At 41.5% G+C, this 23201-nt stretch overlaps 1 protein-coding gene across 5 annotated transcripts in view; it reads left to right on the top strand.

The window, feature by feature from the left end:
* The first annotated feature begins 442 nt into the window (after positions 1 to 442).
* The window catches only part of APBA2 (amyloid beta precursor protein binding family A member 2), a 473299-nt gene continuing 450540 nt past the window's right edge, over positions 443 to 23201 (top strand). For 2 of the 5 annotated variants that reach the window (XM_075857891.1, XM_075857893.1), the window contains exon 1: positions 444 to 686. The gene's annotated coding sequence lies outside the window, so the exon portion shown is untranslated. Of the gene's footprint in view, positions 687 to 15653; positions 15826 to 23201 lie in introns of all 5 variants that reach the window. The other 3 variants (XM_075857892.1, XM_075857895.1, XM_075857894.1) reach the window with 3 other exon arrangements.

Below are 23201 nucleotides of genomic sequence, written 5' to 3' on the forward strand. Positions count from 1 at the left end.
ATAACCTGCCAGTATACAGAAAAAATAACTTAATAGAATAATATCTGGATCACCTCTTTAGCCATGTGTATATTATTAGAACACCCCACGACTAAACGCAGAGATTCTGACAATACATTACATTAGGGGATTACTTTTTAAGCAATTCCCAAATGGCATAGGTTTATGGAGGATTCATGGTATAGCTGTGTAGCATTTGGGTAGACAGATACATTACAAAAGATAAGAATGTGGGCAATAAAGTGGGCATTTCATAACCATAAACGGATTCATGTGCCCCGTGGTAACCCTTCTAGGTAGGAAATGCCCCTGTAGAAGAAGATGAGTCAGGGGAAGGAGAAGATGTGGATAAACAGGCGTTTACAAACATTCCCCTCCAGTGTATTCCTCTGTATGTCTTTACTACAAGGCACACAGGCCTAGAGGAGGAGGAGGATGGGGCAGCAGCCGTCGCCATGGTAACAGCCTCATCCCCTCCCTGCATTCTCCTTTCTCAGCCAGGGGGCCGCGTTCTTCCTCACGCAGGTTCCAGGGCCGCCATTGTCCGCGCTTGTGCATGCAGCTTCCCGGGTTCATTAGTAGTCTCAGCGTGTGACTGGGAAGCAGGAACACAAAAGAGCTGGTCGCTGCCTGAGAATCCGGATCCTCCGCAGAGAGGGAGACCAACCAAGGCTCTGCGGGCACAGGTAGGCAACTTGGCAGGGGCTGAGGACTCTTACCTGCTCTGCCCAGAAGGGCTGTCCTTTGTAGAAGGAGATTTAGAAGAGGGGTGTGGAAGTGGCATGAAAGTAGAGACCATCCTGGCACTGGAGATGGTTCCATTGGTTTGTATTGAAAACAGGAATGTATTTCCATTGTACGTGATAAGAGGCTGCTGAGGTGATGTCCTATGTAATGTGGGAGCGCGATGTCGTCAGTGTACAGCTGCTAGCGAGATCTGTTTCTGCTACTCTGTTGCTATAAGGAGATGGAGGATACTGTGGATGGTACATGATGGATAGGTGCAGCTGCTGGGCACTGAGACTGGCACCGGATTGTACACGCAGGACCTCCCTGGTAGGAGTTATATGAGGTGCTGTTCCTGGTCCTGAGCAAAGGAGCAGAGGAAATCTGCGTCCACCACCAGCAGCAGCATCTATATAGCAACCAATGTAGCAGAGTGCACATTGCGCTGACACACCCTTATCCCGAAGAGCTGACAGCCAAGTCACTGCTGCCAAAGTTGAAGAGGATACTTTTTATATGCTGAATTGTGTATGTGTGCATGGATTACAACACTATGTATATATATATGAATGACTTGCCATTTATAGATCTGCCATATTCTGCATGGCTGTCCACTTATATTAGTCCCTAATGAAGCTTACAATCTAATTTACTCATACAATTTAATAGGAACCCAATGAAGCTATTTAGATTTTTATGGAGTGTAGGAGGAAACCAACACAAACACTGGGAGAATCTGTAAACTTCAGGTAGATGTTGAGGGTGGGTTCTGTACCAGTGCTGGACATATTCCCTGCCATGGTCCCACTGCTGGACATGTCAGTGACCTGATAATGTGGGCATTACAGCGTTTAAATAATGTATCTTTCCATAAACCTGTATTTATTAAACATGTAAACTGGTAAATAAACTTTGCAGCAAGATATACACACTGAGATGTAAATATTTCACATTGTTATGAATGGTCGTCATGCATTAGGTGACTGCCAGCTGTCCTGGTCATGAAAGACAAGTCTCTGTCATTGCTGGTAAGTCTTGCTGCTCAGATTTTTAGCTCTATGGATCTCAGTAGAGACTTGGCTCTTGGATGACAGATGACTCCATTAAACTGTCATGTTTAGGTCAGCAGCCGCCATACTTCACTCGCTTGTACCGCTGGTCAGTCGTTCACAGTTTATGGAAGGGTGGATTGGCTTTGTTTACATTGCTAATGCTTTCTTATAATGTTCTTGGTCGCTTATTGACTAATGCAGCCTTATTATGCGGTGCCATCATCATTTTCTAGTATTATGGGTTTTTCACTTATATATAGTGATGTGAAAGACTAAACACTGTATATTTCACTCCATGTCATTTTTCTATAGGTACCGGTGTCTTATGATGTTATGTTGCTGCATTAGAAATGTTACAATAAATGACAATAATAAGAGTGTTTCATGTAAAGTGTCCATTCATTTTGTTTTCTTCATGATAGCTCAACTTGTAAACAAATTAAACAAATAATTGGATTTCGTAAATACGTAAGGGGCCGAGGCATACATTAACCTATGCCCTGCTGGATATTGATTCATCTATGGGATTTGGTAGACGTGTATTGTCAGAGGGCTTTCTGTCTGCAAACCGAGGAATTCAATATTTTCAAGTGTCAGTGATGAAGGGAATTTACATGAATAGCATTATGTTATGTCTCACAGTCCTTGGATACAAGACGCTATTTTTATGTCTCTTTACCCTTTCATCAGAACTTTACTTAGAATTACTTATTGTTTTATGCGGATATTACTTGTGTAATAGAAATCAGTCTGAAAGAGAATGTTGGTAGAAGAAAGAACTCCTGGGTAAGATTTTACAAATCAAACTGGTCTCTGGATTTTATCCAGCCTATAAAACATGTTTTCACGTTTCAGTTTTAGGCTACGTTCACACAAAGTGTACTGCTTCAGATTTTCTGTTTGGATTTTACTTCAATTGGGAAGTTAAAATCTGTAACATATAGCAATTGTTGCTATTTCTGCAATCGCCAATGTTGCATTTTTTGCTATGAAAAAGCTGCAAATTCGCAGCAAAAATTGCAAGTAGGGAGAAAAAACAACAACATATTTACACTTTAAAATTAAAAAAGATTATACTCACCTCCCCAAATCTCCCATAGCAATGCCTCACTGCTCCAAAGGGTGTTCTTTGTGCAGCCATCCTCATAGAATGACATTTTGTTCCATGTACCTGCTGCAGCCAATCACAGGCTTCAACGGTCACATGAGACAAAAACTTCATCCTAGGATGCCCAAGGCACAAAGACTAGCCGGTCTCGCGGAAACATGTCGCTACGGGAGATTAGGGGAAGGTGAGTATAGTCTTTTTTTCTCCTCTGCTGTTAGTTCACAGCAGAAAATTTGGCCAAAAGTCTACATTCCGCAGCAAATCTGACCCGTTTGAACATGCCCTTAAAGTTTATGGCCATGCTGGACCTTTTCCTCATCCCTACTGATCAAGTGTTCATAACCACTCCGTGCATGTGATATCATATGATCTGTAACGTTTGGTATTAGACGCTAAACATACAAGCGTTCTTGGATCCCGGCTGCTGGAAACTAGATCCTGGACAGCAAAGTCAGAACTCGGGTGGAGATGTAGAGTATCACAGCATAGTGGGAACAGAATTCAGCTATACTATGCATACTTGTCGGTGAAGGAATTGCGCTCCAACGAAGAAGAAGTTTGGCAGTAGGCTGAAGGCTTGACTGTACTTGTAGTTTTTAGCATTAGTATGGAATTATAGTGCTAAGGGAATTCAAACTGACCTGCTACTTGATTCCAGTTTGAAAAGTTTACCTGTCCCTACAGTTTCATAAGGGGACCATATGATGGAGCCGTAGGCACTCATATGGTGCCAATCTGATGAAACATGCCAGCATTTTCTTTCTCATGCATTCCATATGAATCAATTAAACAAGTCCTAAAAATAAATATAGGTGGGGTCTAATCCCTGGGACATCCACTATAACTGAGAACAACGGACCCCAAGTCCCCATTTTAAATGAGAGAGTTGGCCCGGAGTTCACATCTACACTCCATAGAAATGAATGGGAGTGCTGGAAGTACTAGATGAAGTAGTGATCAGTTGGGGGGCTGGGGACTCTTTTTCTACTTCCTGTTAGTATTTGAAGAAGACAAGATCCAACCTTTCTCTGCTTAGACCCCATTCACATCACGCTTTTGCCCTAAATTTTTTGTGTACATCAGGAAAGTTCCTGACGTACACAGTAAATGTTTCCATAACGCTCCAGTAGCCCGCTGGAGACCAAACGAGTGTGCTTTTGGTCTCTATCAGGCTGGTATTCATCAGGGATACTGTTTTTTGAGCTATGGCATAGCATATTATACAATTCTATTCTATACAACAGAATAATGCAAAAAAGAAAAACATATACCGTATGATATGTTTTTTTAAATGGGAGCTTATGTATAGCATACATCCCAGGCATCCGCTTAACGTATCCATCATGGGCTTTTCAATAGCTTTTCATGACGTATATGTTAAACAGTTACCATAATTGTTTATGGGTGACGGATGCCTGTGACAAATGCCTTGCAGTGGCATCTGTCGCCCATAGGCTATAATGGTATCTGTTTAACGTATATGTCATGAAAAGGGTGATGAGAGTTCATGACGTACCTAATAAAGTATCCAATAATAGTATATGGGTAAAGGATGCCACTGTTAGGTATCCGTCACAGCCTATGTTTAACATATACATCAGGATCCTTTCCCGACATATACGCTAAACGTCAGCCAAGAAACCTGATGTGAACATAGCCTTAGAGGGAATAATAGATTGTTTTTAGCATCACTGCAAAAGGAGAAGACCTGAGGTTTAGTGTCCCTTTAATGGCAGTCACTAGCTTCTGCTATTCAGTAAGTTTCTGACTCACCATGATTCAGAGATAAAACATAATAAGCAAAAGATCAAGAGCAGAACGTTGTAATAAAAAGTCATTGCATACCCCTAGAAATTAAAATATGATATTAAATTGCCCACACCTTTGTACAAGTCCAAACGATTCATGATTATGAAGATTTTGTGCAAGGAATTTTTTTTTCTGCAAATGTACTATGACGAATAAAACATTTCCACATCATGTATACATCTGTTATTTTGATCACCAGCTTTAAAAGTAACTATATATACTGCATTATTATTACCATATGATTTATAGTAACTATTTACAATGTATAGTAGTGGCAGCATTACCTACTTCCATTGGGACTTTCAATCTTATCTTGGGGATGAGAAAACTGGCATAAATACATTCATAAACCAACCTACCCCCCTGTGCTTGGTACTCCATTCAAGTCTAGACACGTTTCTGATATCACGGGAAGCAGATGGGCACCCAGCTCCAGATTTGTATTCTGTTCACCGTTTACATGATGACACATGCTATGATAGCAACAATGACAGTGGTGAGATCAGAAAACCAATCGTTTTGCACTTTGTTCTCATTGGTTAAAGCCATGATCCGACATTTTCGGCTGGATCATATAAGTCGCATGTAGATGCGGCCTTTGCTGGTGACCCTTTTTGTATCTTGTTCACCAGTTATTAGTTAATTAACACAGGATGCTGATCAGCACATTGAAAACCATGGATCCCTACCTGTCTACAGACATATGGTCATTAGCTTAGCATATTTCTATTATTTTCATAACCATTTGTTTTAGGTTCACCTGTTACCTAATCCCCTGCTTGAATGAAGCAACTAAGCAGTCGCAGCATGTAGACTCTCACTCCTTTTATTCAAAACGTACGCACCGTAACCTGCCCTACATTGCTAAATAGTGAATAGCGCTACAGATAACTGTTTTATTTTCTGTAGCTTCAGAACAAAAGATATTAAGGTCATATGTAATAGTCTCAGAAGATATTTGTGGTTGGTAAAATTGAAATATCAACTTAATATTCCCTATGATGTTCACCTTAAGTTTGTAATTTAAAGATACCGCACCATCAGAACTTTGCAGGTGCACCTGGCACTAATAAAAAAACGGACAAATGAAAGCGACATCTTTTAAATGATTAAAGGGGTATTCCGGTTACAACAAGTTACCCCCTATCCGTAGGGTAAGGGGTAACTTGCTGATTGGTGGGTGTCTGACAGCTCTGACCCCCCACCGTTTACGAGAACAGGGAGCCCGAGTTGCCCGAACCCCAAGTTTGAACCGAGCGGCAGGTCGCTCATGCGCACTGCCGCTCCATTCATTCTCTATGGCATCGCCAGAAAAAGCCAAACACTGCACTCGGCTATCTCCGGCGCTCCGAATCCTTGAATCTTTGTCTATCTGTACAGGTCCCCATGACTGGAAATGTAAGCCTTTTGCAGCTCAATATATTTTACTATGCATATGAAGTATATATGGTATTTACCTGATAATCTTATTAATCTCCTTCTATCATTCTATCCTAAAAACCAGCACTCTGTATACTAAGTTCCTGCTGGTGGAGCAGAGATGAAAGCAGTCAAACAGCCAACAATAAACACAACATAACCGTGTTTTATTTACTTGTAGTTTATGATCATTCTATGCTTGTTTTATTGGAACTCAGTTCCCCATGAGCTTGTAAGGGGTGTTGAACAGTTGTGGAACAGAGAGTTTGTGCTTATGCACCATAGCCAATACAAAACAGTAGAGCAGCGTTATACGGAGAGGTAGATTTGTGACTCTAATAGAGTGCACTGAGCGCTGTAGCAGACCTGGAGTCAAAGATCAAGGCTCTCACTTAGTGAGAGAGAGCTAAAGAGCAGTGAAAAGAAGGATGAAGACTGTAGAACACTAAATAGCAAGTTAGCCTTCGTTCACATCTGCGTCAGGGCTCCGTTCCGTCGGAACGGAGCCCTGACTGACACAAATTGAAACCAAAGGTTTCCGTTTCCATCACCATTGATTTCAATGGTGACGGACCCGGTGCCAATGGTTTCAGTTTGTCTACGTGGTGCAAAGGTTCCGTCATTTTGACGTGATGAATACCGTAGTATTCATCCCGCCAAAACGACCGAACCCTTGCACCACGGAGACAAACTGAAATCATTGGCACAGGATCCGTCACCATTGAAATTAATGGTGATGGAAACGGAAACTTACGGTTTGTGTCAGTCAGGGATCCGTTCCGACGGAAAGCTCAGACCGAACGTCGGAACAGAGCGCTGACGCAGATGTAAACGAAGCCTACGCCTGTCATCTTATCTCTGACAGTGTTATGTAGTCATGAATATTGGGCAAATTCCATAGCAAATCAGTTAGTTCATGTCCACGTTATGCAATAATCTCAAATTTAAAAAAAAGTATATAAATACATTACATCAGTCTGTAATATGATTACTTTAAACATTTGGCTTTTTTGGGCGGATTTCACCCAAAATGTGACAGTGGCCATATTCTAATAAATCAGAATCGGTTCATTTGTGAAGGCCATTTTTTAAAAAGTGACAGTAACAGGAAGTGCCGTCATTTTAGTTGTCACTTGTGAATTAGCATCTTAGCAACAGATAGTAAAACTGTCACTTTCTTATTGGAAGAACCGGCGGACAAAACGACTGTTCACTCTCAATTCTCATTTATTAATATATGGCTACTTTCACTTTTTGGGTAAAGTATCTTTGGATAAATCCTATAGAAATCCTCTGAAAGGGGTGTTTCCAGGCAGCATTAGGTGTGTGCTTTGGCAGAACCAGCAGGGGCTGGTCTAAAAATGTAAATTGAAATGTTTGAAGATATTGTTCATTTGCAACTCCTTGATAGTATATATACAGAGTGAACAAAAAAATCACTATGTACCTATGAGTAACAAATCAAATATAATAACTACAGTCATACGTTGGAAGTAGCCTCCATTTGCTTCTAGACAAATATTTACGCGTTTTATCGTGTTGAAATAGAAATGTTGCCGATGTGGTTGTGATGGTTTGCTTTATGTCAAGGACAGTGTGAAAATTGTCTTTGTAAACAGCATCTTTTATATGTCCTCACAGAACATAACCCAGAGGTGTGAGATCAGGTGAAAGTGGTGGCCTTATGTCCTTGGAGATCAATCGATCTCCAAACACGAGTCCTTGAGACACAAGCTTTGTGTGTAACTGCACTACTTTGCTGGAGGCAGCCATGGAAAAGTTCACCCTCATAACTGTACAATAAAATAGACATTCTGCCTTTATGGTGCCATCAAAAAAGATTTCCTTTTCGGACCTTGCACACCTCACTAACTTTCTGACCCCACAGCAAGGTCTCCTGTAACTTTCTGTAGATTACTCAAAAAGTAATGGTTAACCGGTGTACCCCATTGCAATGTGGGATATCACAGCCCGGAGAATTATTCCCTGACCTTCCATTGCACCACAGCCATACACCTGCACTACTACACACCTGTTCCACTACAAATACTTGGGATTTGCGTGACAACACTGATCTTTATAATACCACTTTTGACGAAAACACACTCAACTGACTGCTTGTGGTTCCAACAATATCTTTTAGATATTTGAATATAATTTTATATAACTTAATCAGTTCTACTTGTTCTAGTAAAGTGAATGCTGGAAACGGATTGATTGTCATAGGCAGCACTGACTCTTCCTATTACAACCCCGTCCAGAGTCTTGTAAGCCTATAGGATTAATACAAAGAAGGCAAATCTACTATATGTAGCATAAATTCACAGTGACTTATTTTTTTAAACCTTTGGTATTATTTATAATCCAGAAGCCATGTTTTTTTTCTAATTGGTTTATGGCCTGTTCATATCAGTGTTGTCTTTTCGTTGAGAGGTTCCATCTGAGCTTTCCATTGGGGCAACACCTCAACGGAAAGGCAGACGGAAACCTTTGCTTCCGTTTGCATCACCATTGAGCTCAATGGTGACGGAAACTTTGCTAATGGTTTTCCATTTTTCACCTTTGTGAAATTGTTCCGTTGTTTTGACGGAATCAATAGCGCAGTCGACTACTATCAGAAAATTCCAGCATTTATTTTGTTGAGTGTTGTATGATTAGAGAGTCTGTAAGCATTTCTTGCCACACAGGGAGACATGGAGACAGTAATACCTGTGCCATCATCATCCGGTGGACAAAACTATCTACTCGTTCCCCTAGCAAGGTGACCGCCGCATTACACTAAAACCAAAGCACAGTGATAAGGGTCAGTTTACAGTCATGTGGGCGGTTGCTATGAAACTATTTATAGCTATTGTACGTACCTCGTAAAGACTTGATTTCCTTCTATGAGATGTAAAGATTAACTGTTGCCTTAAGGCCCTATTACACGGGCCAATGATGCGACAAACAAGCATTTATATGAATGCTCGTTTCCTATCATCGCCCTATGTAATAAGGGCAATGATCAGCCGTTGAACGAGTAAATGCTGATCTTCTCTTTTATGCAGAATTAGAAAATCACCGTTGTCGGCAGCACTTCTCAGGAGAAAATAGCTGCCTCGTTTCAGACGTAAAAGCTTCTCCTCGCATTATGCGAGGCGTCTTTGACGCCCGTAATCTTGAGCTGCTCTTCATTGAATTCAATGAAGAACGGCTCAAATTACGTTTCAAAGAAGTGTCCTGCACTTCTTTGCCGAGGAAGTCAATTTACGCGTCGTCGTTTGACAGCTGTCAAACGACGACGCGTAAATGACAGGTCGTCGGCACAGTACGTCGGCAAACCCATTCAAATGAATGGGCAGATGTTTGCCGACGTATTGTAGCCGTATTTTCAGACGTAAAACGAGGCATAATACGCCTCGTTTACGCCTGAAAATAGGTCGTGTGAACCCAGCCTTAGAATCGATTGAAAAAGAATAGCCGGTGTTGCATACACCCTGGATACAGTGCAACTTGATCCATACATCATTTTACAGAGATCCTTTGGAAAATGAAAGCTGCAACCTCATTGGTGGCGTTAAGCAGCTCTTCCTTTTCTCCCTCGCACTAGCTGTGATATCAAATGTTCCTTGCTCTGCATTTTTTGTGGTTTGCAAAAGACCCCGTGTTTTCTTCCATTTATTCTTAGGAAAGTGGGTTGTACGTCTCTGAGCAAGCATATAAGTACAGAATGTCATTTCATGTGTCAAGCAGGCATCACTCTACTTCATAAGCATAATTACCAATTCATTATTCCAGAAAGAGACCTCACAAGAACAAAATACTGCCTTGTGAATACTAAACTGTAAAGAATGTTACCTGCCAATCATTTTTCATTACTACAGACAGTAAGAATACATTGTTAAAGCATTAAACAGAGCTGAATAGACAAAAAGGAAACAACATACAGTACATATCTCTCAGGCCCCATGCACATGACCGCAAAAATCAACCGTAATTGCGGCCGGACATGACCGCAATCGCGGCCCATGATTACGGGCACGGCCGTGTGCATGAGGCCTTAGGCCTTATTCACACGAGCGTGTCCGATTTGTGTCCGCTAAAAATGAAACATTTTCATCCATAAATGTCCATGTTACATCCGTGTAGTTTCCGTGTGTCTCCGTTTTTCTCCTCTACAAGCACTTCCTTGTTTCACTTTTCTTTATTTTCTGCATTTCTTTAGAAACTGACCTGTAAAAAAGGGGACAGTCTGGGCTGCAAAAACTGACCAGAATAGGGCGTGCTGTGAGCACAACATGACACATGCTCCTTTAAAAAAACAAACGGATGTGTAAATATCTGCATTGAATTACATGGGTCAGTGTGCTGTCTGTTTTTAAAACGGACAGCACACTGATGAGAAATACGTTTGTGTGCATAAAGCCTAAGGCCGGGTTCCCACGGGTCAGATATGCTGCATAAAAATCACGCGGCGTGTCCGACTTGGAACCCGCAGTACATTCCGTCCGAAAAAAATCACACCACACCACAAAGCAGCAGTAAAAAACGCTCATACTTACCTAGGCTGTTCTTATGGCGATACGTCCCTCCTGTGCAGTCCGGTCCAGCCTCTCTTAATGACATTGCAGCCTGTAATTGGCTGCAGCGGCGGTCACATGGGATGTAACGTCATCTAGACAAAGAAACACAGACTTCTGGGTAAGTATGTTTTTTTTCCTTTTCCGTAGTTGCGATTTTTGCGGCGTAATCGCTGCAAATATACCGCATAAGTCGCAACTCTTGCCTTTTTGTTGCAGGATTTGCACCCCCATTGAATTCAATGGGGAAAATCTGCAACAGAATATCAACTAAAATGCAGCATAAAATAACATGCTGCTGATTTAAATTCTGCACCGCAGGTCAATTTATTACCGTTTACGCTGCGTGCAGCGGTCACATGGGCTGCAGCATCTTCCAGGGAGGCCGGACCGGACTGCACAGGACAACGGCCTAGGTAAGGCCGGATTCACATGAGTGTGTGCCTTTTGCGCATGCAAAAAAGGTGGCGTTTTGCCTGCGCAAAAGGCACTTGACAGCTCTGTGTGGCAGCATCATATGGTGTGCGGCTGAGTGCTTTTCGCGCAGCCGCCATCATTATGAAACTCCATTTGGATGTTTGTAAACAGAAAAGCACGTGGTGCTTTTCTGTTTTCATTCATCCTTTTGACAGCTGCTGCGCGAATCACGCTGTTCGCACGGAAGTGCTTCCGTGTGGCATGCGTGGTTTTCACGCACCCATTGACTTCAATGGGTGCGTGATGCGCGAAAAACGCTCATAGAACAGACATGTCGTGACTTTTACGCAGCGGACTAACGCTGCGTAAAAATCACGCACATGTCTGAACGGCCCCATAGACTAATATAGGTCCGTGCGACGCGCGTGATTTTCACGCGCGTCGCACGGACGTATATCCCGTTCATCTGAATAAGCCCTAAGTATAAGGGTTTGTACCGCTGCTATCTGCAACGGAAAATCTGTCCGAAGAAACGCACCACGACGTGGTGCTTTTTTTCAAACGGAATGTACTGCGGGTTCCATGTCGTATTCGACCCGTGGGAACGCGGCCTAACATGTGTACAAATGATAATAAAATGGAAAATATATGTAATGTCTATGCACACCATATGTAATATATTCTCATCCCAGGCACTCATGTTCCAGACAGGATCTAGTGTTTTTCACTCTTTGGTACATTTACAAATTAAATTAATATAAACCAGAAACCTGTATATGCCTAAAGCAGGAGGCTGCGTAAAAGTCTTTGATGCGCTGAATGCTATCCTGAAAACATCAAGGTTAATGTATAGTCAATGAACACGTGCGAAAACATCATAATTCTAATGAGCCAGCGGCTACAACATTGTCAGTACATAATGCATAAAGAGCTAGTGACTGCTGCTATCTTTCATTTACTAGCGGGTATGGAAATCACGCAGCCGCTGCTCTATTAAATCATGTCACGAAAGAGGGGATTATTAATACTGGGAACACATATCCGCCAAGCACAGGCTGCAGAGGCAAGTGCTACAAGATCAAAGCTTACAAGTACATCATCATCACCTGACAAACGTGCGCCACACAACCAGATGGGAGGAAGGCGGCTGGAGTGGCGACAACACCTCAAGTGCTTTCTTTCCAGGGGTAATGATGAAGATATAAGAGTAATGGGAGAATGGCGGGAATGTCAGTGGGAACGTGAGGAGATAATCAGGTCTCATTTCCTGCAGTGCCAATTATCTCCACAAATGTGTTACTGCATCATACTAAGTGCTAACAGGCAGATAACATAAACATATAGAGCGCGCGCTCTACGTACCAAACGCGCTCATCGCTGCAGCTTCTGTCTGTTCTCCAAGGTATTTGATGTATACATTAAAGAGTACATTGTACATCGGGGGCCTGCTATGGAAACCATCTCATAAGCTTTTTTCTTTTCTTAGATCCTCTCTTTTACCTATAGTCGTACAAACATTAAGGTTTATAGATATTCAAAAAGCACTTTTATCCTAAACACTAGGTAGGACTTAATTTCTACAGACATCTCTCCTGTCAGATGGGTCTCTGAGAAATATGATGGACATCTAATTATTCACATGTCAGATTTGAGATGCTTCAAGTCTGCGAACGGTCAGGCATGCAGAGCTGTTATGATCCTGACATCTTTTTGGATCCCAGCACTTCCCAGCTAATAGCATCATGTAAGCAAAATATTGCAGATGTGTCCACCCTTAATACCAATTCAATACATTATCAAGCCATCCAGTAAAAAAACGTATACGTTAAAAATATACGTTTTATTAACATGGGAGTCTATGAGCAACAGATGGCCAACAAATTGCATCCGTCACAGCCATCCACTAAAAATATGTATATGTTAGACGGATAGATTTTTTAACATGGGAGTTAATAGGCGAAAAATTGCTCGCAATCAGAGGCATCCGTTGGAGTTATACATGTTTGTTTTACAATTTTGTTTTGTATCTCGTGCCATTGTGGCAATTGTAACTTCATTAAAAAAACACTTCTAAAAACCACAGCTATATTAAAATGTAACATGCGCATTTTATAGCCTTTTTGATGAAACTTTTAGTTTGGTGTCATTTTGTACATGCTTTTTTTTTTCTGCCATTTTTTAAGTCCTATAGAGAAGACTATGGGAAAATGGCAAAAAAAAACACCATTCCCGGAGCATGATGCAATTTAGAAAAAAACGCCAACGACTGCAAAATTGCCTCAAAAACGCCATAATCCAAAACACATTATATTACATTATTTATATTTCCCTATAGTCTTAATGTAACATCTAAAAAACACACTTCAAAAAACACCATTAGGCCAGTATCACTCACACACAGTGGCGTAGCTAGCGCTGTAGCAGCCATAGCGCCTGCTATGGGAGACCCGCGGCATGAGGGATCCCATGCCGGCGGGCACCGCTAGTAGCCACATTCCATAGCGACGTCACATTCAATATAATCTGCGTCCTTAGGATGCAGATACTATTGAACACATTTACTAGGCTACAGTTCAGCCTGCAGCCTATCAGGTGCAGGGACAGTATCCCTGCGCAGGCCGGCATGATTATGTTACTGGATCACACCGGCCTACGCAAGGATCCCGTTGGTGTTGGGGATGCTGTGGAGCAGTTCAGTATGTCGTGGGAACGGGGCCTAGATGAGTATAAATGTTTGTTTTATGTGTTTGGGGGTGCTATCTACAAGGGGGGCTGTATGGCACTGTTTACAAGGGGGAGGTTGGGGCACTATCTACAGGGGCAACTCTATGGCACTATCTATGAGGGGGAAGTGGGGGGCACTATCTACAGGGTGGGCTGTTTTGTACTATCTACTAGGGGAGGTGGGGGCACTATCTATAGAGGAGCTGTATGGCACTATCTACAAGGGGGAGGTGGGGAGCAATATCTACAAGGGGGTGTTGGAGGGCACTATCTACAGGGGGGGCTGTGTGGCACTATCTGCAAGCGTAGGTGGGGGCACTATCTTCAGCGGGGAGGTGGGGTGTACCATCTACAAGGGGAGCTGTATGGCACTATCTACAAGGGGGTTGTGTAACACTATCTACAGGGGGGGCTGTATGGCACAATCTACAGGGAGCCTGTATGGCACAATCTACAGGGGGGCTCTATCTACAAGGCAGGGCTATGTGTGGCACCCAGGGGAAGGGGGCCCAGTCAAAAGTTTGCTATGGGGCCCAGTCTTTCCTAGTTACGCCCCTGCTCTCACACACAGTTTGATGCAGTTTTTTTTGTCAGTTTTTTGAGCCAAAGCCCAAAGTGGATCCAAAAGGAAGAAAAGTTATAAAGAAAAGACTGACGTATCTCCTTTCTTTTGTGTCCACTTCTGTTCTTGGCTCAAAGCACTGAGCCAAAAACAGCCACAAAACTGGTGTGTGTGTGTGTGTGTGTGTGCGTGTTCCTGGCCTTAACAACGCAATAAAAAAATAAATCACAAAAACACAGCAAAATGCTGTGTGTGAATCCAGCCTTTGGCCAGGATTACACATGCATTTTTGTTGCAGTTTTTGCCTGTTTTTTTTAGCTAAACACATGAGTGGACACAAAAGAAATAAGGTGCATCAGTCTATTCTTTATGCCTTTCCTTTCTTTTGGATGCACTTCTGGATAAGAAGTTGTACAGAGCCCTGAGGCTACATGACAACCTTGTCGGCACTTTAAGGGTATGTTCACACGGCCTATATACGGACGTAATTCGGGCGTTTTTGCCCCGAATTACGTCTGAAAATAGCGCCTCAATAGCGCTGACAAACATCTGCCCATTGAAAGCAATGGGCAGACGTTTGTCTGTTCACACGAGGCGTATATTTACGCGCCGCTGTCAAATGACGGCGCGTAAATAGACGCCCGCGTAGAAGAAGTGACCTGTCACTTCTTTGGCCGTAATTGGAGCCGCTATTCATTGACTCCAATGAATAGCAGCGCTAATTACGGCCGTAATTGACGCGGCGTTCAAGCGCCTGCACATGCCGGTACGGCTGAAATTACGGGGATGTTTTCAGGCTGAAACATCCCCGTAATTTCAGCCGTTACGGACCCCCGCCGTGTGAACATACCCTAATAGTGGCCATTAGTTGCTGTCACCTTTGGGAATGCAACATTTCTTTAAAGCTCATAAATGACTGAATAAAATATTTCACATAGAAGACAACTGAGGGACTTACTGTATATTTGCATTTTTTATTTATTTCATTAGGGGCACAATCTGAAAGGTCCCCTATATTATTTTCTCTGCTTTGTATACAGAGCTTTTTTCCTGATGAAAGAGAGATTTTTTTCAGTACTCAATATCTCAGGGCCATACAATTGGTATAACCTGGACACACATAACCTGGACTCAGCAGAGACGTAATAGAAATAGTGTCCAGCTTGACCATATATGTTAGGAACTAAACTGATTGAGATCTACCATTATTTTGATTGTATCAGGGCCTAATTGGAAAATAATCAAATTCCTAAACTCAGTGACCATTTTCTTGACAGATTTTCAACTTGCCCATAATTGGGACGATTGCATTTGTATTGGCATTTCTATCATTTTGGGGCCAGACCAAATGACATCTTTTCCTGATTTTATTGGATCCAGTTCAGAAAAACATATTAACAGTGAACCGGATAATTCTTTGCAGGAAAGTGACAGGTGAGAGAGCAATAGGTAAGTAGACAATATTTGATGGGCACCATAGCAACCGTGTCTTCTGCTACTGTTAGGTACTTATAGACAAAGACATTTCACAGTCATTTCCCTGTCAATCTTTTGTATAGTTATAGTAGGTCTCAGAAGAAGAATATTCGGCTTGTATTGTACTTTCATGGGTTTTGATGCCTGCAAATAACTTTGTTATTTTCACTTCACTTTTACTCAGCTATTTTAGAGAGCATTTTTCTATGTTAAGATAACGATTTCCTTTGTTGAACTTGATGGACATGTGTCTTTTTTCAGCCGTACTAACTATGTAACTATGTAACTACTATGTAACAAACACCAAGCAATCATGGTATATGCATAAATATAGACCATGGCAACTTAGGGTCCTTTTACACCGGTCCATTTTGGCTGTGAGAACGAGCGCCGATCATCGAGACAGCTAGTTGATTGGCGCTCGTTTGCTCCTTTCACAAGGCGCAATGCTTGGTTATGTATGGGGACGAGCGATCATTACTACGATCGCTCGTCCCCATACATTTCTTTTATTTTGGCAGCACATCTCCACTTTCACACAGGAAGATGTGCTGCCGGCAACGATACTATTTTCTGCTAGAGAAACCATACGACCAGCCGAAGAACAAGCGTTGCTCGTTCATCAGCGGATCATTGCCATGTGTACACAGGGCAATGATCACGAACGGGCATGTTCGTTTGCCCGATAATTTGCCAATGTAAAAGAGCCCTTAGATCAGCAAATCTGTGACTGGTGTTTATGCATGTATGTATTGTTAATACTAGTTGTGTCCCTTAAAGGGGTTGTCCCAAGTTGATAAATGGAGCTATAAAGCTCCCCCATGTAAAAATAAGAAGAATTCTAATTACCTGTCCGTCGTCCAGCGATGTCGTTTTCTTGATATCGTTGATTGAAGTTGCGGTCGGTCCCTCTTTGTATCCTGCTCGTTGCCTAGGTTCCCGGCCACCGCTATTTACCTTTAGCGGTGGCCGCGCATGCGTAATGACATCCTCTGCGTCCTGAGCAGAGGATGTCATTTGCTCGTGAACGCGCGTCTCGGCGCTTCTCGGCGCATGCGCAGAAGATGCAGTGGAAGGCACCCGTCGCAAGGAGAAGTCTGCGCTCCGCTAAAGGTAAGTCAAGTGTGTATATGTTTGTGTGTGTGTGTGTGTCTGTGTATATATGGGTGTGTTTGTGTATATGTGTTTGTGTGTGTGTGTGTGTTTATGTGTGAGTGTATATATGGGTGTATTTGTGTGTATGTGTATATGTTTGTGTATATTTTTGTGTATATGTGTGTGTGTGTGTATGGGTGTGTTTGTGTATATGTTTGTGTGTATATGTTTGTGTGTGTGTGTGTGTGTGTTTTTGTATGTGTGGGTTTGTGTATATATGGGTGTGTTTGTGTACATATGTTTGTGTGTATATGTGTGTGTTTGTGTATATATGGGTGTGTTTGTGCATATGTGTATAGGTTTGTGTGTATGTTTGTGTGTGTTTTTATATACGTGTGTGTTTGTGTATATATGGGTGTATTTGTGTATATATGGGCGTGTTTGTGTATATTTGGGTGTGTGTGTATATGTGTGTGTGTGTGCATATATGGGTGTGTTTGTGCATATGTGTATAGGTTTGTGTGTATGTTTGTGTGTGTTTTTGTATACGTGTGTGTTTGTGTATATATGGGTGTATTTGTGTATATATGGGCGTGTTTGTGTATATTTGGGTGTGTGTGTATATGTGTGTGTATATATGGGTGTGTTTGTGTATATGTTTGTGTGTGTGTGTGTGTTTTTGTATATGTGTGGGTTTGTGTTTGTGTATATATGGGTGTGTTTGTGTACATATGTTTGTGTGTATATGTGTATATGTTTGTGTGTATATGTGTGTGTTTGTGTATATATGGGTGTGTTTGTGCATATGTGTATAGGTTTGTGTGTATGTTTGTGTGTGTTTTTGTATACGTGTGTGTTTGTGTATATGTGTGTGTTTGTGTATATATGTGTGTGTTTGTGTATATATGTGTGTGTTTGTGTATATATGGGCGTGTTTGTGTATATATGGGCGTGTTTGTGTATATGTTTGTGTGTGTGTGTTTGTGTATGTGTGTTTGTGTATATTTGGGTGTGTTTGTGTACGTATGTTTGTGTGTATATGTGTGTGTGTGTGTGTGTGTGTGTGTGTGTGTGTATATATATGGGTGTGTTTGTGCATATGTGTATATGTTTGTGTGTATATGTTTGTGTATTTTTGTATATGTATATTTGTGTGTTTGTGTACATGTGTTTGTGTATAGGTTTGTGTGTATATGTGTGTTTTTTGGAGTTTATGTGTGTGTGTTTGTGTATATATGGGTGTGTTTGTGCATGTGTATATGTTTGTGTGTTTGTGTATATGTGTGTGTTTGTGTATATGTGTGTGTGTTTGTGTATATGTGTGTGTTTGTGTATATGTTTGTGTGTATATGTTTGTGTGTTTGTGTATATATGGGTGTTTGTGTACATGTGTTTGTGTGTATATGTGTGTGTTTGTGTGTGTTTGTGTATATGTTTGTGTGTATGTGTTTATGTAATATATGGGTGTGTGTTTATATGTGTTTGTGTATATGTTTGTGTGTGGTTGTTTGTGTGTGTGTAGGTGAGTATAAGTATCGGTATTGTTCACATTGATAACTTTTTTTTATGTTGTTTCAGATTTTGATGTACCAATTGGACTACGTCTTCGATTCGTTGGACTACTGCGTAGATCTACGTTTTTTGAAAATTTTAATAAAATGGTTAACGAGGGTTTTGTTGGGGATTTCTTATTTCAATAAAAAAAATTGTCTTTGTGTTTTTTTTTCAAACTTTATTAGTGCCTAGATAATGGTAGTTGGCTGATTGACAGCGTCCATTATAAAGGCGGTACTTAGTGTTAGCCGGTGCAGAGGCTAGCACTAACCACCCATTATTACCCCGGTACCCACCACCACCAGGGGTGCCGGGAAGAGCTTGGTATGATCCAGTACCCGACCATCTGTTGTGATGGTCGGGTACTGGGGCGGCCGTAGGCTGGTATTATGAGGCTGGGAAGGGCCAAAAACAGTGGACCTTCCCACCCTTGTAAAGCAAAGGCTGCTGCTGCTGTGTTGTATCGGGCTGGTTATAAAAATGTGGGGGACCCCCACGTCGTTTTTTTTTTAAATTTAACAATAGACGTTGGGTCCCCCACATTTTTAATAACCAGCCATATACAAGGCCGCAGCAGCCTGGCATTACACGGGTGGGAGGGGCCACTGGTTTAGTACATTCCCAGGCTAATAACACTGTGTTTGTGGCTGGCTATGATAAATTGGGTGGAACCCCATGTCTTTTTAATAAAAATAATAAATAAATAATAAAAAAAAATGACGTGGGGTCCCCCCCATTTTTATAACCAGCCAGATACAACACAGCAGCAGCAGCCTAGCATTACAAGGGTGGGAAGGTCCACTGTTTTTGGCCCTTCCCAGCCTCATAATACCAGCCTGCGGCCGCCCCAGGGCCCGACCATCACAACAGATGGTCGGGTACTGGATCGTACCCAGCTCTTCCCGGCACCCCTGGTGGTGGTGGGTACTGGGGTAATAATGGTGTTTAGTGTTAGCCTCTGTACCGGCTAACACTAAGCCTCCCCTTGGTAATGGACCTTGTCACTCAGACAGCGGCCATTACTAAAGTGATAGTAATAAAACTTGAAAATAAAACACAAAGATATAGATAAAATATTTTATTGAAATAAAGCACCCCCAACACAACCCTCATTAACCATTTTATTGATGAAAAAAAAGCGTCATCTAAGTAGTCCTCGAAACCGAAGTAGTCCAAACACCAAACCTGTAAAAAATCAAAAATATAAGAAAAAAAATGAAATAAAACATGTCGTAGGCTTAGTTTCACTTTCATGTGTGATACTGACTGTTATACCATGTATAAAAGTCTGCGGCAAAGTTGGCTTAGATACAGGGCGCCAGCAGACAGTATCATACATGGCCATACAGACATTTATACAAACAAACATACATACATGCAAACATACATGCACATATACACATACAAACATGACAACATACATACATGCAAACATACATGCATACATACATGCAAACATACATACATGAAAACATACATACATGCAAACATACATACATGCAAACATACATACATGCAAACATACATACATGCAAATATACATACATGCAAACATACATACATGAAAACATACATACATGCAAACATACATGCACATATACACATACAAACATGACAACATACATACAAGAAAACATACATACAAGCAAACATACATGCAAACATACATAAATGCAAACATACATACATGCAAACATACATGAAAACATACATACATGCAAACATACATGCACATATACACATACATGCACATATACACATACAAACATGACAACATACATACAAGCAAACATACACACATACATACAAGCAAAACATACATACATACATGCAAGCAAACATACATACATGAAAACATACATACATGAAAACATAAATACATGCAAACATACATGCACATATACACATACAAACATGACAACATACATACATGAAAACATACATACAAGCAAACATACATACATACAAACATACATGCAAACATACATACATGCAAACATACATGCATACATACATGCACTTATACACATACAAACATGACAACATACAAACATACAAGAAAACATACATACATGCAAACATACATACATGCAAACATACATGCACATATACACATGCAAACATGACAACATACATACATACATACAAGAAAACATACATACATGCAAACATACATACAGGAAAACATACATACATGCAAACATACATGCACATATACACATACATGCACATATACACATACAAACATGACAACATACATACAAGCAAACATACATACAAGCAAACATACATACAAGCAAACATACATACAAGCAAACATACATACAAGCAAACATACATACACATACAAGCATGACAACATACATACAAGAAAACATACATATACATACATACATACATACATACATGCAAATATACACATACATGACAACATACATACAAAAATAAACTCACCTAAGACGTTCCCACGAAGAGCTGAAAGGTCCCGTCACTTTTCTTCTTACTGCTCCCATTCACAATAACATAGCGGTGGGCGCAGATGACGTAATCACGTGTGCCTGATATGATTACGTCATCAGCGCCACAACGCATTGTTACTATGAATGCGAGCGGCGCCAAGAAGAAGGAAGATGGCAAGTGACGGGACCGTTCAGAGCGCCGTTAGAACGTCTTAGGTGAGTTTATTTTTTTTATATATTTTTAGTTGTTCGCCGGGTGCTGATGCGGCGGCTACACAAATTACATGTAGTGACAGGGGGGGAGAGAGAAGTTGTTTGCCGAAACGGGGTGAATGTAGTGTAGTGTAGTGTAGTGTATTGTAGGGTTGATGACATTCACGGTAAGTTCGTCTCAATCGGGTTTACCATGCCCGCTTGAGACGAACATTCTCCCGATGTTGCTAGAACTACAGTATCTAGCAACATCGGGAGCGCGCACACTGCAGAGCGGAGCGGCTTGATTGACATCGAGCTGCTCACGCCCCTTTTTAGAAAAGATAACCAGCACTTGCTGAGTTATCAAGTGTAAAAAAAAGGCACTTAGGAAATGAATTTTTAAAATTTTTTAACAGCAAATGTTTTAAAATTCATTTCCTGCTTAGAATGTTTAAAAAAAAAATTTGAGTCAACTTGGGACAACCCCTTTAAGGCCACGTTGATACGTGGCATATTTTCTCCGCTGCAATTGTTGGTGCAGATTTGGGAATTTCGCAATGAATCTGCACCAACATTTGACAGGTAATTTAGACGTTGCAGATATCACAGCGGACTTGCCACAGATTCCAGTTTTTGCATTGCACAGTGCATGCTGCGGAGAGAAAATTCTGCACCGCAGCCTAATTTCCGCAGTTATTTTCCACAACGTCCCAACTAAGTTTCCTAAAAATGTATAGAAACAAATGTAAAAAACGGCTGCTGGAGAATTCCACGTCTGAACGTGGCCTAAAGGGAATGTCCATAATTAGAAAAAAGGGTCTGCTTCTTCCCCCTAGAAATAGTACCAACCTTGTCCATGGGCTGTGTCTGGTATTGAAGTGTCACAAGACTGATAGACAGTCTTCTTGGAATGAAAGCAACCCCCTTTTTCTACTCCTGGAAAACAAAAGGGCTTTTTCAGGTTTATGTAAATAAAACGTATTCATCATATAGGAAACACGTATGCAAGATCTCTCCTTGTTGTCAGTGAATCTGAACACTCTAAGGGTATGTGCACACACACTAATTACGTCCGTACTGTAATCATGTTTTCAGTACGGGACAGTTGTCCTGCAGCGAGGCAGGGACTCCTAGCATCGGACATAAGTATGATGCTAGGAGCCCGGCTCCCTGCACTGTGTTCGGTCCGGTACTTGCGGCCGAAATACGTCCGTCAATTACGGACGTAATTAGTGTGTGTGCACATACCCTTAGGGTATGTGCACACACTTACTAAAAAATGTCCGAAAATACAGAGCTGTTTTCAAGGGAAAACTGCTCCTTATGTCCAGCTGTTTTTTTAAGCAAACTCACGTTTTTTGCAGTGTTTTTTACGCCCGTTTTTGGAGCTGTTTTTCTATAGAGTCAATGAAAAATGGCTCCAAAATGGCTCAAGAAGTGACATGCACTTTTTTTTCGGGGTCTTTTTTTACGCAACCCTTTTTAAAAATGGCCGTGTAAAAAAACGGCCCGTCGGAACAGAACACCATTTTCCCATTGAAATCAATGGCCAGATGTTTGAAGGTGTTCTGCTTCCAATTTTTAGGCAGCTTTTCGGCCATTTACGGCCCGAAAAATGGCCGAAACTAAGCCGTGGGAACATACCCTTAGGCTCGAGTCACACTATGTTCGTGGTGCACTGTCGGAGTATACACTAGTAAACACTTTCCACAGCCACGTCAATGTGCCAGGCATATGTTTGGCTGCGATACATTGGGATCCCGAAACCCAAACTATATTAACCCCTTTGGAGCAAAGCCATTTTAATTGTTTTTCACTCCCTGCCTTCTAAGGCCGGATTCACACGAGCATGTGCGGTTTGCACGCGCAAAAAACGCGATGTTTTGCGCGCGCAAAAGGCACTTGACAGCTCCGTGTGTCAGCCCCGTATAATGCGCGGCTGCGTGCTTTTCGCGCAGCCGCCATCATTATGACACTTAGTTTGGATGTTTGTAAACAGAAAAGCACGTGGGCCTTTTCTGTTTTCATTCATCCTTTTCACAGCTG

Source organism: Rhinoderma darwinii, chromosome 3, assembly GCF_050947455.1.
Source record: "Rhinoderma darwinii isolate aRhiDar2 chromosome 3, aRhiDar2.hap1, whole genome shotgun sequence".
NCBI classification, from domain to species: Eukaryota; Metazoa; Chordata; class Amphibia; order Anura; family Rhinodermatidae; genus Rhinoderma; species Rhinoderma darwinii.